The sequence below is a fragment of the Ailuropoda melanoleuca genome, chromosome 2, assembly GCF_002007445.2.
Source record: "Ailuropoda melanoleuca isolate Jingjing chromosome 2, ASM200744v2, whole genome shotgun sequence".
In the NCBI taxonomy this organism is placed as follows: domain Eukaryota; kingdom Metazoa; phylum Chordata; class Mammalia; order Carnivora; family Ursidae; genus Ailuropoda; species Ailuropoda melanoleuca.
The window spans coordinates 161,660,109-161,677,683 of record NC_048219.1 but is presented as its reverse complement, the minus strand read 5'-3'; the positions used below and the strand labels follow the sequence as shown (position 1 = coordinate 161,677,683).

Sequence of the window (17,575 nt, the reverse complement as noted above, 5' to 3'; positions counted from 1 at the left end):
TTAGGAGCGGAGACCCAGCCCGCTGCGGAGGGCGGCTGGAAGAGTCGCTGAGGGGCGCGCCGGGCGCGCTCTGCTCCTGCGCCGCGTCTCTCCCGTAGCCGCCTCGGGTCGCGGGGTCGGAGACGGCAACGCAGGGTCCCTTGGCCCCTTGGCAGCGGCCCCCGCAGCCAGGAGCTGCATGCGACGCGCGGCGGCGCTCCCGGCCGCCTGCTTTCCCCGCGGCGCGCGCGGACGCCGGAGGGCTCCGGGGCCGCGGGTCCTGTCGACTGCGGGGGCGCCCTCCCGCCCCGCGGCCCCGTTCCCACCCTCAGCCCGCGGCGGCGGCGGCGCCGAGCCCCAGGTGAGTGCGTGGCCGGCGTCCGGCCCTCGCGCCGCAGGTACCGGACGGCGGGAGGTGGCTTTGTTTTCCTTCCTCCCGCTCCGGCGCGGTCATTCATTTGACATTTCGGCTTCCGCTGCCCTGAAATGGGGGTGTGAGGCACCGGGACTTGTTTGGTGGTTTGATTATCCCAGGGAGCTGAGACTTTTGGGTCCATTTGAGCATCACTTGAGGGAGAGGGGGCTTCATTTCTTTTTGGTTAGGAATGTGTAGTGAACATCCTCTGCTGGGGCTTGGGGCCTGGAGAAAACTGGGGCTGCAGATTTAGACGTAGACGCTTCCGAGGACGTGCAACTGCAGAGGTTGGCTCTTCCATGCCTGTCTTTTCCTCCCTTTGCAGTGCTCAAGTGTTTTTCCTTTATAATGATCAACTTTAGGAACATCTTTACAGGCACGTTTATTTCTTTTAGAGTTGGAAGTCTTTGGAGACAAGATAGAGAACTCACAGAGTTACAAGAGATCGATATTAAAGTTCCAGAAGGCAAGCAACGGCGATCATCATAGATAGAGGTGGACGGTAGGCAAACTTCCTGGGAGGCTTTAAGCCTTCCTGGTTTGTTTCTGCTGTCACTGCCCCAGAGTCAAGCAAACTGAATTCTCGCTGTATGTACGCCTTTGTCGAAGTGTGAAACTTGTCTTTTCTCGAACAGTTTTCTGTACTTTGGCTTTTAGAAGAAAAAGATTTTAATGTAATTAGTAGCGTCCTCTATTAGACCTGGTGGAATTTCATGTATCCTTTTGTCTTACAAGCATGATTTTCATTTTGTTGTTTCTCCTGTTCCCTCAGGGCTCATTTCTTCGTTGCCTAGAGAGAGCTTCCCCCACCCCCCTCCTCCCAACAGATGGCTCTGTATGTTCTGAGAGGTTATCTTTAAAATGACACTCACAGTCCCTATAAACAGAGAGGGCTCAGTTATTAGGCTTATCGTTGGCATTATTAAAGCACGAGGCCTAATCTGGATGGGGATATTATTAATGGTGTGAAAATCTGGAGCTTGCTAATCTGTTTGGTCATCAGAAGATTCCTGCAGGGATTGTTTATATAGTGTGGGAGACAGATGGCATCCCTAGCAGACAAGAGAAGCCGGGCATAAAGGGTCATTGTATTTTTCAGAAACTATCCACTTCACTGTTTGGAAGAGGGATAGGGTGGGGTAGAGGGTGGGAAGACATCATTTTGATCTCCCAAAGGAGACCTTATAACCTTACCATCCGATCTCCTAACCAGTTAATTTCTTCTTTCTTTGAACATTTAAAAAGTCATCATTAAGCTATTTGTTTTAATTATTTGTTTGGCACATATTGGTCTCATCTGTGATTATGTGAAGCAGTTTAGTTTTCTTAGCAAAAATGTCTTTGAATTTAAGATTATCCTACCATTTACGGGGAGAAAACAGTCATAACTTTCTTAGCTTTTGTTCATTTCAACAAATGGCCCCTTGGACTCAGTGTCTCCTAGCTGGAAGGACTTTGGTCCAATCTGCATGAATTCTTCCACCATCTCTATGACAGGTGATTTCCTAACTTCTAGCATTTGCCGCAGACCCTCAGCTATGGATAGAATCAGCTTCTGTAATACTTAGCCTGAGACATTTGGTTTACCATTGCCTCTATCACAAACGTTGAGCAGCCTTTGGCAGTGAATCTTTATGAATGACTGTGGAGTCTGTGAAGAATCAAAGTCATTCTGAACATTTGAGATAAGCCAGCTGGAGCTTTTCTGCTCCAACCACCATTATAGGTTCTTTATGTGCTGTAGATTGCAAAACTGGTCTTCCCCCTGTGGTTGTGAAGGAAGATATCCCAGTAAATTAATATTCACCAGCCACAGGACGAGATTTAATGAAGAACACGAGCAATGTTTGACCCCTCTGAATAGGAAGTATGGATTAAAGTAAGCATTAGCTCTGTTTAACTTGGGCAATGTGATCTTGAGAAAAAAACAGTTTCTCATTCTTTTCAAAGCTTTTTTCACCCTGATCTCAGCAAAAGACAAAGGAACTAAAGTTACCTGTAGTTGAGGACAGATGGTATATCCTTCTGGGTGAATGTATTTTTCAGGAGAGGTGGCTTTTGGGCTCTGTCCAGTTTCAGCGGGTGCCCTAGCATCAACGAAAGGATCTAACGTTCAAAATACTTGTTTAATCTGTGACTGGGTCTGTGTACCTTCTCACCAGGTTGCTGTCTCTCTTATGAAGTGTTGCTTTTAAGAGAAACCCGAGGCTCCAGGTCTGGGGCTTGCTTTGGGCCTGGCCTGGATCCACATTCTCATGTGTTGCTTGTTTTATTGGATAAAAATGGAACCAGTTTTGCATGGTGTGTGGGTTAGGGAATGGCAGCATGGAGTGAAAACCTTTCTAGTTTCATTGTCAGAAGTCAGGCCTGGCCTGAAAGAGAAAGGGCTATATTTGAAGTTTGGTTGACCCAACAAAGGCAGAGATTGCTTCTTTACACATACAATGTCTTCTGTATGGGAATATGAATGAGGAATTAGAAGAGTGACCAGACCTCCTAGTTTGTCTACAATGGTCCCAGCTTATCCTATTGACTTGTCTTAGTTATAAAAGAGTCCATTTTCATGTTTAGAAGTGCTGTGGTTTGGCTGATAAATTACACAGTCATCCTAGATGTTAAGGAAACTTGACTTTTCTTTACTTCCCTCTCCTGTCAGATTTTGAGTCTTGTTTTATTTAGTCTTTTATTTGTTATATGCAAAGGTAAGAAAGGTAAAAAAAACAAAACAAAACAAAACCCCAATTAAACCAAAAAGTACATACAGAAAAAAGAAATAGCAAGGAAGATAGAACATCAAAGAATGAGGTCATTGATTACTTGTCATCTGTGTATGCATATAGGAAGTAAAAATTTATCCTTAAGTTGTTAAGGGTCTACTATGGCTCTAAGTGTATGTTATTATTGTCTTCAAGAATGAGAAGACTTATGCTTGCCCATTTACCTAGGTCTGGCACGAATTGGGATAACTCCTGGGACTTGGGAGAAGAGCTTCGACAAAACCTGTCTGCAGACCTGGCGGATGCATGGCTCTTGCAGATGTGAATGCAAATTTCAAGATTTAGTGTTCGGTCCATTTTTGGGATATTTACTGAGAGTTCAGAACACAAGTGTTGTTGTGAAGACGTGACTCAACATTCTTCTAGTGTCCCAGCTCTCTGGGCCACAGGATAATAGAAGAACCTTTGTTTTCAGTCTTCTCTTCTGACTCCAGTCTTGGGTTTGGGTCTCAGCTTTTCACATGGAGGGCTTATGGAGAAGAACTTGGTGTGCCTGCTCATAGGGGTTTGAGATTGTGCAGGTGACCCGGTAGGGGTTAGGGTTCCAAAGCTAGATATTTGGAGCTTGTGGCATCTACTTCTGCAACAGTTGCTTTACAACTTTGCTGAAGAATTGCCTGTTAGAAATAGTTCACTTGCAGCGCTGGCCAATAGGTGTTATTATTTATTATGGTTGTCATCTTTTCCATACCTGCTCCACTAACATCCTCAAAACTGAGGTCAGCATGCCCGAATAGGAAGGAATTTATGTATCTCCTTTATAAGTAGGGTGACATGTAATTCTTCTTTCCAGACAAGGACACGTTTGAGAGTAAGAGGGAGGAATAACTGGAAGGGGAACTGGATCAGCAAGTATAAGATGGGACTGTCCCAGGAAAACGATGATATATGGTCATCTTGGGTATGACCCAAGTCGTTAGCTTTTATATGAAGAATACCCATATGATGGAAAAAGTCTTTAGCTTCTTCTAGGTTTGTTCAGCATATATGTTTATGTGTGTGCATGCATATATGTATATGTGTATATGTTTATATGAACACTGATCATATGGCTATAGATATGTGTACTGTGGGGTTGAAATAAATCACTCAAGAATGCCTAGTATCTCCATGCAGATACATGAGGGGGAGTGTTCTGGGCACAGGGAACAGCCAGTGTGAAAGCCTGAAGTATGTGTTCAAAGATTAGCAAGAGTACCAGCACAGATAGGGTGGGGCGACTATGGGGAGCTGGAAATGAGATCAGAAAAGTGGTATAGGAGTGGCAGGGCACGTAGGACCTTGAGATACAAGAGTGATTACAATTTCAGCAGAAATCCCATTATGTTCCTAAAACTCATTAAAGAAGTTGTCTTTGTGCTCTGAAGCCTGCCCTGGTCAATATAGTGCACGTTTCTAAATGGTGCAATTCATCTTGGTTAAGAAACTTTTTGTGTCATTTGCTTATTGTTTGCTAAAATAGCATATATTTGGTTGTTGCTACTCTTAAATTGTTTCCCCATTTTGCAAATGTAGATCAGTGGCTCAAAAGTGGTTCTTCAAAGTGTGAAAATAGTAATGAAAATAGTCATATAAATGCTACAGTTCAGAATGTTGTAAACATACTTAGAGAACTCAATCCCACTGCAAATGTAAAGTGTGAAATCTGTATGTATAAAAACAAGGGAATCTGTGAGACTGTTGATAAGTTCAAAACAGTAACTGAAGTTGAAAAGTGCAAATGGAAGTATGACGATGATTCTCCTAACACTGTTTTCTTCTTGGGTTTGCCATCCGTTCACTCCTCATTCCCTGTCGTTGCCTGTTATGAAACTGTCCAATAATGGCATGAAGCCATGGATGTTTTGGTGTCATTTTCAAACAAAGCACAGTGGCTTCTCTGTTATACTATTGAAGTTTTCCAGGACAAGCACACAATGATGCTTTCCATTACCAAATTAACATATTATATTGCTAGAGGTAGGTAAGAGACGAAAACGCTCTAGTGGCATCATTAAAGGACTTGCGTAGCAAAAGTAAGAATGAGTCATATTATTGAATAGACACTCGCAAAATCAGCTGGATAGCTAACGACAAACATTGTCCTTAAAGAGAAACCAGAAGTTATTGACAGAATTTCTTGTCAAATGACATGGTTGGCTGTTGCATAACAGCAGTGGAGTAACGTGTGGAAGAGTGATTACTGTCAAGTACATACTAGGAGATATTTCACTTTATGGTTGGATGAAACCACTGAGGTCATGCAGAGAATGAATCAGCTCTTGGCATTTGTTCAGGGAGGAGCACTTGGTGATGCTTTGTTCAGTTATCGCTGAAAACTTGTGCTAAAAGAGAGGAGATTTTTCTTTCGGCCAACTGTCATTAATGAGACTGGAAACGTTGCTCCGGGGGCAGGACTTACAGAGCACTTGTTTCATGCTCCTATGAGAAGGTGATGGCTTCGTAAAGAAAAGGAGTTGCGCCTAGAAGCCGTTCTGCACGCTACTCCATTCACAGAGCAGATGTAGTGCCTTCTGAGCTTGAGGAAATACTAAAGAAAGAGCAAAAACTGGGTACAGCCAAATTGCAGCCCCTGAGTATATGAGTGTGCTGTGCAAAGTGGCAGTATAAGACTGCTTCTTCATGCTGACATAGGCTGTTTTTTTAGAAGAAAAGCACACATATGACATTTTATTTGTGGAATAAGAAAAATGTTTTTTCATGGCACTGATGAGAAACCATGTCTCTTCTATCTAGTGGCATACTGCAGTAATATGCTCTGCCCACAGTGAACGATGTCAAGGACAGGGAGGGAAGGAAGTTTTGTTAACAGATAGAACAATCTGCCACAATATTCGGACTAAGAAATTTTTTTAATTAGACAAAATTGGAGATCCACTTTGACCATAAAAGGTTTTAAGGAGGTTGTATTTTCGGTAATGGACAGTCCTTTAAATAATAACCATATTTCCTCTTTGTGACCCACTGAAAGAATAAGAGCACAAAGAAATGGAACTTAGACCCACTAATTTTGATGGAGAGAGGGTACAAGTGTATGTGGTATTTGAGAGCATGTAGAGAACCATGCTGGGAGGAACCTAGGCTTTTAGGATTTTGATTAAGATACTGGGTGGCAGGGGGTACAGGTAGAAGGATCTGGAGAAATCTGACAATTGGACATGACCTTTTATATACTTTTGCCTTAGACTTGGCTTCATTACAGACAAATGGGCTTTATACTCAAAGGTTTCAGGACATGATCTATATTGCCCCTGACCTAACCCAGAAAAGTAAATGATTTCCAGTGATCTTGGATTCTCATTGCACAGGCCTTCCTCTGTCCTTCCCTCCTGTCTTACCTCTTTTCCTTCGTTCTTTCCATCTTTAAGTTGGCATCTTTAAACTAAGAGACTTTGTGAGCTCATTTCCTATATCTCCATGTTGTTAGGCAGATACATGGGCTACCCAGGGCTGGAGGGATGAGGACCTTTAGGGAGGGCCTCTGCTCTTTGCTCAGCTAGCCCACTCTAACGTGTACGGTCCAGTTAGAGCACACATTTAAATTTGAACCCTCATTCTTCAATAAAAATTCATTTCCCCTTTTTTTGAACTTAAATAAAGATGGAGTCTTTGTGTTTTGTCTAATAACTCTTCTATATTGATTACCACTATTTACTTCTAGTACAGAAGCCATTCATGCATTATTTGTTGCACAAACACTGAGAGCTGTATATGAGCCAGGCTCTATGCTAAGTGATAGGTATAAAAGAGGTTAATAATTAGACATGGTCCTGCGCAGATTAAACAGAGACTCTAGTAGGAAACAGGCAACAAGAATATGATAAACAAATAAATATATAATTGCAAAGTAAATGTGGCAAAAATGTTTATATTTGTTAAATCTGGGTGGTGGTATATGGGCTGCTATTATACTTCTGAACTATATGAACTTCTGAATATATATTTGAAATATTTCTTAAGTAAAAAATGAAAAAAATATAGTTGGAAGTGTGTTAAGTGCTTTGTAGAGGGGGGTACTGATAGAACATGCAGTGTAACTGAGACTTCCTTTGGACAGAGTAGTCAGGGAACTAGAAGTGTACCTCATCGTGTGTGTGCTTGTGTGAGAGGGATGAGGATCATTTGAACGGGGTTCAGAGAAGAGTCACAAAGAAACCTGATGACATGTTTGAAAAGACCTGTGAGAATAGTCTCAAAGAACTGGGGCTGCTGAGCCGGAGGAGAAATTTACCTGATGCAACGATTTAGGCTATCGTTTTCATAAATGTATAGCGACATTTACACAGTCATATTCTCCTCGGTCATTTCCCCTGTTCAACAGCAGGCAAGGCAGGTTATTCAGGTTAGAGATACGTATGAGAGGAAAATTGAAATTTTGTTTCTTCCATCAAGGAAAAATTGGAAAGGACCTGAGAGACAAAATAGTTCAGCCTTCCTGTGAAGAAATATCTCTTCAATGTTCTTAACAGGTGGTCATCAAGTTCGTACGAGATCCATTCTGTGCTTCCTCTACTCAGAACGGAGTGGTGGTGGGGGGGGCACTCACTCTGGTTTGCTTTTATTAGGAGGTCTTCTTTCCATCCCATAAATATCTAGACTCATCTTTCCCTCAGTACTTTTACCACAGGAAGCACTTGCCGCCTGGAATGCCCACCAATTCGACTTACTCTTCCAGGCCCGTATCTCCATTACCTTTCTGTATACAATCTGAAAATGGTAGTTTTCCTTACCTTTCCTTACCCTTCTCAAGAATATGGCATTCCTAGAAGTATAGATAGTTTCCTTTGTCAGTGATTGACAGTAAGGGTGGGCAGAATCAGGTCATAATCTGGGAGGGATAGAGGGAAGTGTTTGGTTGGACATCTTCCCCTCCAGATGCTGATATGCCACCCTCTTAGGAATCACTATTTTATAGTAGTTAATTTCTTCATCATTTTGTGTTATTTATTATTATATTATTATTTTTGAACATTTATTTATTTATTATTTAAAGTAGGCTCCACACCCAGGGTGGAGCCCAACATGGGGCTTGAACTCATGACCCTGAGATCAAGGGTCAGATGTTCACCCAACTGAGCCACTCAGACACCTCTCATCTTTTGCTTTAGATGTTGTACTAGTTATTTTGTTTCCTAGTAGCCCTTTATCCAACTAGGTTTTAAACACTCTAAATATATGGAAACTTGGCTGACACCTCTGTATAATGCTCAGTATTGCCTAATGGTGGAAAGAACCACCTTGTTTGTTTCTTTCTCATGGACCATTATGAATGGCTGTTATTTATATAAATCAGATATTAAGTTGGCACAGATACTAAATAATTCATATTTTGTAGCTTTAAAGTGGCAGAAGGTCAAGTCTTGGGGGCCTAATTCATTCAGATAATTCTAATCTCAGAAACCTCCTTCTTCCTTATACGATTTCTAACTCCTTGCTGTTCAAAGTGTAATCCACAGACCAGCAGCATCAGCATCACCTGGACTTGTTAGAAATGCAGAATCTCAGGTCCCGCACCAGACCTACTGAACCAGAATCTGCATTTTTACAAGACCCCCAGCTGTGTTGTATTATGCACAGTAGAGTTTGAGAACATTGCTTTAACTTACCAGAATCTGAAATTTAGGAGGAGCATTTATTGTCAAAAAGAAGTAAGTCTGGAATTGAAGATTTCCTCAGTCTATGGAGGAGATCCTTGGTGCTTTCTGCAGGGTGGCCTGAAATTATCCTGCATCTTGTCAGTGCTTCCAGGCCAGAAGATGCCTCTGTAGGAGTGTCCCAGAGTAATTTAAGTGGGTGATACTTATGTGTCAGACATGATAGTGATGACAGGAATTTGAAGCAGTTGTTGGAATGAGAAACTAGGAGAGCTTGGCAAAGGCAGAAAAACATAGCCATGCAACCTAAAACTGAAAATAAAGGAAGATGTCTTACCTTTATAATCAGAAACAACTTCTGACACTCTGGGCTTGGATTTGTCTTAAACCTTAATGACTCCAGAGCCAGCAGGTCACCAGCTGGTTGTGCTGTGCATGGAAACCTTGTGGAGTGGTGAGGACCATAGAGGGCATTCTTCATCAGAGGGGAAAGAGGGGATGCCACTCAGCTCACTCAGCTGTTGTCACATGGGAATTTGGGTCCAACATGGCCATAGCTTCACATTTTTCAAATGTAAGTTTGTATGTAAAACATCTCTTGAGTGGCAATTAAAATGTTTTTAGAACAGCACAGGCCAAACAAAATTTGTATGCTGTCTGCATCTGTTTTAAAACTCTTTTATTCTGGAGCAACAGAACTTATGAGATGGTATTAATGCCAAGCTCTTGGAATGCAGGGCACCAAACACAGATAGTGGTGTTTTGGTCTTGGTAGGGACCATTTTTGATCTTTAGTAAGTAAAAGAAATAAAAGACATAAAAGAAGGGAGCTGCATTTTTGTTGATGGCCTGACCAAAAAAAAATCTGGAGAACCTTAGTAACTAATGGTATATGGAAGAAAGAGTTGGGTGCCTAAAGGAATAAAATTTAGGTCCTGTGAAATCTGAAAGGGGTTGGGATGAGGGTGAAGAAATGGAGACATGGAAATTTCTTGGCACAGTCAAGCTGGGATCATACGCTACAACATGGCAGTCACGGCTGGGAGGCGGAACCACAACTTGGTCCTTCTTGTCCTGGGAGAGAAGTGTGACTGGAGATAGAATTTGAGTTAATTTTTCTTTAGCATCTGGTTGTTGATTTGGTCTTGCTAATATTTCAAGTTTGCTGGAATTGGATTTTCAATTAAAGTTTGTCATGGTAAAATTAGCATTTTATACATTTTGAAAGGGAAAACTAGGGGAAGGAACCAAAATTCTTTCCAAAGATTTATTATTATTTTTTTTTTGTTGTTAAAAACTAAGTTCCTGGGGCGCCTGGGTGGCTCAGTCGTTAAGCGTCTGCCTTCGGCTCAGGGCGTGATCCCAGGGTCCTGGGATTGAGCCCGACATCGGGCTCCCTGCTCCCCTGGGAGCCTGCTTCTTCCTCTCTTACTACCCCTGCTTGTGTTCCCTCTCTCACTGGCTGTCTCTCTCTCTGTCAAATAAATAAATAAAATCTTAAAAAACAAAAACAACAAAAAAAAACCCCTAAGCTCCTCAAGGGTCAGGACTGTTTATTATTTATCTTCACATCCCGGCATCTGGCACAATCTGTGTTAGTGAATATTTGTTGACCTGAAATGATTATAAGACAAAATATAATTTATTTTTTATCTTGGAAAGTCATTCTGTAGGTATCCATTTTCCTCACTGATTTAAAAAAAATGGGAGCCTTCTTGAAATATAATCTACATACCTTGAAATTCGCCATGATAACTGTAGAATTCAGTGAGTTTTAGTATATTTACAAAGTTGGGCAACCAACTCCATTCTTTGGAGACATGTCTATTCAAATTCACTGCTGATTTTTCAGTTGGGTTACTTTTATATTGTATGAATTCTTTTTATATTCTGGATCCTAGACCTTTATGAGATATATGACTTGAAAATATTTTTCCTATTTTGTGGATTATCTTTTTACTTTCTTGATAGTGTCATTTGAAGCACAATCATTTCTAATATTAAAGAAGTCCAGTCATTTTCTTCATCCTTGTGCTTTTGGTGTGATACCTATCCTTATTGATCTTCTAATTGTTATATAAGCTATGAAAAATAGAGTCTTGCTATCTCCAACTACCGTTGAAGTGTGTTTCTCTCTCCATCTCTGTCAGTTTATACTTATGTGTTTTGCAGCCTTGTTCTTGGGTACATATATGTTGATAATTATTATGTCTTCCTTTTGAATTGACTCTTTTATTATTACAAAATATACTTCTTAATCCCTAGTAACAATTTTTGTCTTAAAATCTATTTTGTCTGATACTAGTATTGCCAATCCAACTCTTTCTTTAGTTGCTCTTTGCATGATATATCTTTTTCCATACTTTTACTTCCATCTTATTTGTATATCTGAATCTTAAGTATCTCTTTTGAGGTGAGAGTAGAGTCTTTTAGACAGCAAATAGTTGGATCATTTAAAAAATATATTATGCCAATCTCTGCTTTTTGATTAGTGGTTAGCTAGAGTGACTGGAATGTTTAATTTATTTCATTTAATGTTAATTACTGATAATAAGGTGGATAATGTCAACCTTTTTGCTATTTGTTTTCCGTATGCCTCAAATCTTCTTTATTATTCAGTTCCTCCATTATTGCCTTGCCTTGTTTTAAATATCTGTTTCCTAGTGTGCCATTTTAATTCCCATATTGCTTTTCTGGAGAAGAGGATTTTCATAAGTCTTTAACATTCTTGATAATATTGTTATTATATTTTTTGAGTTATAGTCTTAGTGTTTGCTGTGAGGATTACAGTAAACTTTTTGATTTAAAATAATCTAGTTCAGATGAATTTCAAAAGTATACAAAAACTTTACTTCAGTGGCTCCATTCCTTGCTTTTTGTATTATAACCTATCACTGCACTTTTATAATTATTGCCTCTGCAGTTGTTTTAAAATCAGATAATAGAAAAGGTTATAAAAATACATTTTTTTAAAAGATTTTATTTATTTATTTGACAGAGAGGGACAGCGAGAGAGGGAACACAAGCAGGGGGAGTGGGAGAGGAAGAAGCAGGCTTTCAGTGGAGGAGCCTGATGTGGGGCTTGATCCCATAACGCCGGGCTCAAGCCCTGAGCTGAAGGCATATGCTTAACGACTGTGCCACCCAGGCGCCCCTATAAAAATACATTTATACTGTCTTTTATATTTAACTGTGTAGTTAATTTTACTGATTCACCTTATGTCTTCATGTAGATTAGAGTTACTGTTTGGTGCTTTTCATTTCAGCCTCAAGGACTAACTTTAGTATTTCTTGAAGGACTGATTTGAGCGACAGAGTCTCTCAACTTTTGCTTAAATGGGAATGTGTTAATTTCTCCTTCATTTTTGAAGGATAATTTTGTTGGGTGTAGGAGCCTTGTTTTACCTTTTTATTTGACTGCTTTAAATATGTTGTTCCACTTTCCTCTGGCCCTCATAGTATCTGATATGAAATCAACTGTTAATGTTGTCGAGAATCCCTTTTATGTGATGAGACTTTTCTGCTGTGTTTAAGTTTCTGTCTGTCTTTTGAAATTTTGACTATGATGTGTCTTGGGAATTCTTTTCAGTTTATTCTACTTTGAGTTTGTTGAGCTGCTTGGATGTATAAATTAATGTTTTCATCAAATGTGAGAAATTTTTGGTCATTATTTCATTATTCTTTCTGTCCCTTTTCTTTTCTTCTGGGACTCCCTATATGCATGTATCGATACAATGTTTGTTGTCCTATAGGTCTCTGAGGCTCTGTTAATTTTTCTTCATTCTTTTTTTGTTCCTAAGACTGCATAATCTTAATTGACATATATTCGGGTTCACTGATTCTTTCTTCTGCCTATTCAGATTTTATATTGAGCACCTCTGGTGAATTTTCCATTTCAGGTATTGTACATTTCAACACCAGAATTTTTTTAAAAAGATTTATTTATTTATTTAAGTAATCTCTACACCCAGTGTGGGGCTCAAACTCATTACCCTGAGGTCAAGAGTCACATGCTTCACTGACTGAGCCAGACAGGTGCCCCTCAACACCAGAATTTTTAATCTATGTTTTTAAAAATAATTTCTGTCTCTATATTGATATTCTCTGGTGAGATATTGTTTTTGTATTCTACTTTAGTTCTTTAGACATGGTTTCCTTTAATAATTTGAACATATTTATTAATAGTATATTTAAATCTTTGTTTAGTATGCCCCATCTGGCTTTCTCAGGGACATGTTTTGATTTACTACTTTATTTCCTGTGTATGGGCCATACTTTCCTATTTATTTGTGTGTGTGTGTGTTGCAAGTTTTTGTTAGAAAGGAGACATTTCAAATATTTCACAGCAACTCTGAAAATGAGATTTCTTTCTCTCCACATGGTTTGGTGTTTTTGCTCTTTGTTATTTGTTTGTTTACAGACTTTTCTGAATAAATTCTGTAAAGTCTGCATTTTTTTGTCACGTGGCTACTGAAGCCTCTGCCTGGTTACCCTAGTGGTCAGCTAATGATTTGACAGAAATTTCATTCAATGCCTGGAATGAATAAGTCTTTCAGTCAGTGCAGAGAAGCTCCAGGTGCATGTTGGGGCACACCTTCAACAATCAGCCATGCCAGTGACAGCTCAGCTGTAGCCTTCAATTGTTGCAGGCCCAGAGGCTCAATGTCAGCCAGAGGTGAAAGATTAGGGTCTTCTCAGGTATTTGTTGTGCATGCACATAGTGCTGCACATGTGTGTGGCCTTCTAGAGTCCAAGGAATATGTCAGAGCTTTTCAAATCCTTCCGTGGACATCTCATTCCCCAAGTTTTCCTGTCAGCCTTTCCCCCCAACCCACTGGTATTGCTGCCTCAGGCATTTCCATTGTTAAACAGTTGTTTTCAACAAATGTTGAGGGGCTAGAGTTTTTCCATTGAGTGATCTCTGAGTTAGGTCTGATAAACACAAGCCCTGAGAATGGGTTCTTTCCAGATAACTGCCAGTTCAAATAATGACAGTTCTCTGGGAGAGGTCCTTTTTGGGGGAAACTCCAAACCCATTTTGCCTTCTCAGGGACCACTAGAGTGCTGGTTTTCTCCGTCACCATGGCTGAAAGGATGGTGGTTTTCAAGGTTACTGTGATGCTAGGGAGAGAGTGATGGAAACAGGGAAAATTAAAATCCCACAAAGCTCAGTGTTCTTATTGAGATTCAGCCATTTCTCATGACAAAATTGTCATTGTAATTTTGTAAGCCTTTTGTTAATTTCCATAACTTTGAAAAAGTTGATTTTGACAATTTTTGGTAGGAAAGCTTTTATGCTTTTATAGAGGAGCAGGTTTTGGGAGGTTCTTACTCGAATATTCTGGAAGTGAAAGTGCTTCCCCCTCCTACTGAATTTTACCACAGTCTGCTACAATGTGATGTTACATTTGATTGGCTTCTTCTTCTTCTTCTTTTCTTTCTTTCTTTCTTTCAAGATTTCAAAACATAATTTTTATTACCTTTTTCATCTTTTTTATCTCTGTTTTTCATCACAGTGTTGTACAACCAATCTCCAGAATGCTTTTCATCTTGAAAAACTGAAATTCTGTACCCATTAAAAAAAACCTACCCAATTCTCCCTCCCCCTAGTTCCTGAAACCATAATTCTACTTTCTGTCTCTAGGAATTTGACTTCTGTAGCTATCTCATGTAAGTGGAGTCATAGAGTATTTGTCTTTTTGTGACTGGCTTATATCATTTAGCATAATGTCCTCAAGCTTCATCCAGGTTGTAGCATCCATCAGAATTTCCTCACTTTCTAAGGCTGAATAATATTCTGTTGTATGCATATACCATGTTGTGTTTATCTGCTCATTCATTAATACTTGTGTTGCTTCTACCTTTTCACTATTGTGAATATGAGCATAAATGTACACATATCTCTTTCAATTCTTTTTAGTATATTGTTAATTTTTTTCTTTGTGTGGCAGCATCTACAGAAATATCCAACTTGATAGTTTTCTTAAATAGGTTAGTAAACGTAAGGAGTTTCTCAGATTTTGCTATAAAATCCATTCTTCATTAAACACAACAAAGTATTATTTTCTAATTCTTCCCAGACTTAGACATTTCCTCAGTTGTTCTCCCATTTTTAAGCTGGTAAAGTTTAAAAAATTTTAAATGACTTGAAGCCATGTCAGGAGTTAGGAAATAAATAAATTACAAAATTAAATGGAATCTAACTTCTAATTTCTAGTTGAAACCTTAAATTGCTATGTTTTATTATTTTTATGCATCTAAATAAAAAATAGTGTGGGGATAAGAATTCTTGTAGTCCTTTTGAATAAGCAACCAACACGGTATTTCATAGTCTAAATTTCATTGATAAATGAGTAGGCTATTGGGGAAACATATTTAGGGATAGAAAGTAAGAGGTTTAGTTATATAAATAGATGTGAGTGGCCATGCATTCTTTGTATATCTGGAGAGCAAACTCAACTCCCTGCACTGTGTAGGCAGGTAACATAAATCTGTGAAGCAAATTAGATGAGGATTCTGGTAAGCTGGATGTTACATGCAGTTTCTAAAGGGACAGATGTTACCAGCTTCTACTGGTTATTGCCCTAAGACGCTAGATAAGCTAGTTTTTCAAGAGAAAGCAGAAATTAGAATTTTTATATGAAATCTTATTTTAAAAAATTGGCAAGTAATTTAAAAATGAAAATAAAAAAAATCATGCTGTCCAGCCAAATAAGTTTGCAAGTTGGATTTATGACTGTGACTGAGGTACAGAAATATATAAATTCAGGGGGTACCCTTTGATGGATACCATGTGTTATGTTTATGATAATTGGAGAAAGTTGACAAGAGTAATTATGATAATAGCATTTCTAGTGTTGATGAGGACTGTGGGGATCATCTAGTTTATCCATTTTATTTTATAGTTAAAGAAGCAAGACTCAACAAAGTTAAATGACTTTCCAAGATATCTTTTAAGACTTTTGGGGACATGCAAAGCAAGTAAAGGGTTACAGTGCCAGCTCCTCTTTCTTAAAATGCATTTGGATCTCTCTTGTGTTCTTGTTAACAATAATGGGTTTATATAGAACTTTTCCATGCCTTTCATCTATGTTGTCTCCTATAATCACAAGTTGTAGCATAGAGGCTATTCTCATTTGGTCAAAGAAGAAACTGAGTTCCAAAGAAGTTTTGTGACTTGCTCAAGTTCACATGGCTATTAGTAGTGTGCTCATTATAGTTTCTCTTCAGCCTGAGATACCTTTGAGATTTTTGCACTGGGACAACAGACACAAATGGGGGACAGCCCTTGGTAGTCTGGGATATAGGGTCACTTAATGATAGTGCTGAAATTAGGCTCTAGTCTCCTTATTTGTATTATAAGCTTCTTCCATCACAGCAGGAAGATAAATAATATGATAAAATAAAGGTTTCCTAAGGAGAAAATACGCAAGTGCTGAGTAGACCAGAAGGCTGTAAAAGTATCATGCAGTAAAAGTAGGCAGAAGGCATTTCTTGGATAAGTTTTGTTGTTTATCAAGGAGGAGTTGACATTTGAGACAAAGTTTTATTTCTATAATTTTTCTTAGTTTTTTGACTAGTGCTTTTTAAGGCTTGTTGTTTTCTTGCACTTAATTTTATTCATACTTCTAGTCTCCACTTTGCAGGAGGTGGGGGTGGGTGAAGTTCTGTACTGTGAGTTTTTAAGTTGGCAGCACTGTCAGACATGCTTTTAGGAACTACAGTTTTATATAATGAAAATACAGACATAACTGCCATAATATAGAGAACTTTTATTTAGATATATATTTGAGGATTATAACGACTTCCTCATTTTTTAAAGAAACACACAAGTTGACCTTGAATGAAGTTCTAACAAGTTTAGGTAAATTTGGAAATAAAAAGATACTAAGAGAGAGAGAACAAGTGAAGCAAAATATGCAAAATCTCCAGTTAAAACAATGAAATATTTCTAAAGGAAATATGTTTGCAATGATGTGTTTCATTAATTGTTTTATTTTTAGATATGTGTAACATGAAAGTGAAACAAAGACTTACTGGGTAGCTGTGGTATTTAAGATTAAAAATTTGTTTTCCTCCAACAAACTTTGGGGGAAATAAAATATTCTGTTTCTCAATTTCCAAAATGTGAGAAGGTTTTATTTAGCGCTTTCTGTTTAACTCCTATTGAGGGAGGGATGAAATTAGTCTAGAAACAGACTTGTTAAGGCATCTTATCACTGATGTTTTAATTGTACAAGGTAGGGAAGCCTCTGACCTTTGCTAGAGAATGTAGTTAGTTCTAGGATTTCTTTGTGATAATAGCTCAGACCAGTGTTCGGTAAACACCTGGAATTAGAGAAGTGGCCCATTCTTGCACTTTCCATCTACTTTTCCTTGGGGCAGTAGGTTCTGCAGGTGTGTTGTCAGCTGCCTTAAAAGTTGGCTCAGGTGACAGATCCGCCAACTATCTTACTGTGACAAATAGGGTCACTGATTTAGGACCCTTTTCAGTTAGCAACATCTTCTTTCTTGTTACCTGGCTCCCAGTCGCTAAGCCAGTGCCTTCTATTTTATATTTAACATCAGCACCCATTTCTGTTACCAGTACCTATGTTTGTTTGGGTATGAGCTAATAAGCTGGTGTAATAAACACTTCCTCAAAATTACAGTGGCCCTGACATTAGAAGCTTATTTCTCTCTAACATTTTCTCTTGCTATTTCGCTTATTTTTACCTGAGGTGGTGTTTTGGAAAAACTTCAGTCCTTCCCTCCCGTGTGGCTCCTTTACTTTGACAGAGAACACTTCACTTCACATACTTCCAGTTGCC

General features: G+C 39.1%; 1 protein-coding gene across 1 annotated transcript in view; it reads left to right on the top strand.

The window, feature by feature from the left end:
• Window positions 1-10: 10 nt before the first annotated feature.
• The window catches only part of HECW2 (HECT, C2 and WW domain containing E3 ubiquitin protein ligase 2), a 361,561-nt gene continuing 343,996 nt past the window's right edge, over window positions 11-17,575 (top strand). The window contains exon 1 of the mRNA XM_034654885.1: window positions 11-340. The gene's annotated coding sequence lies outside the window, so the exon portion shown is untranslated. The remainder of the gene's footprint in view (window positions 341-17,575) is intronic.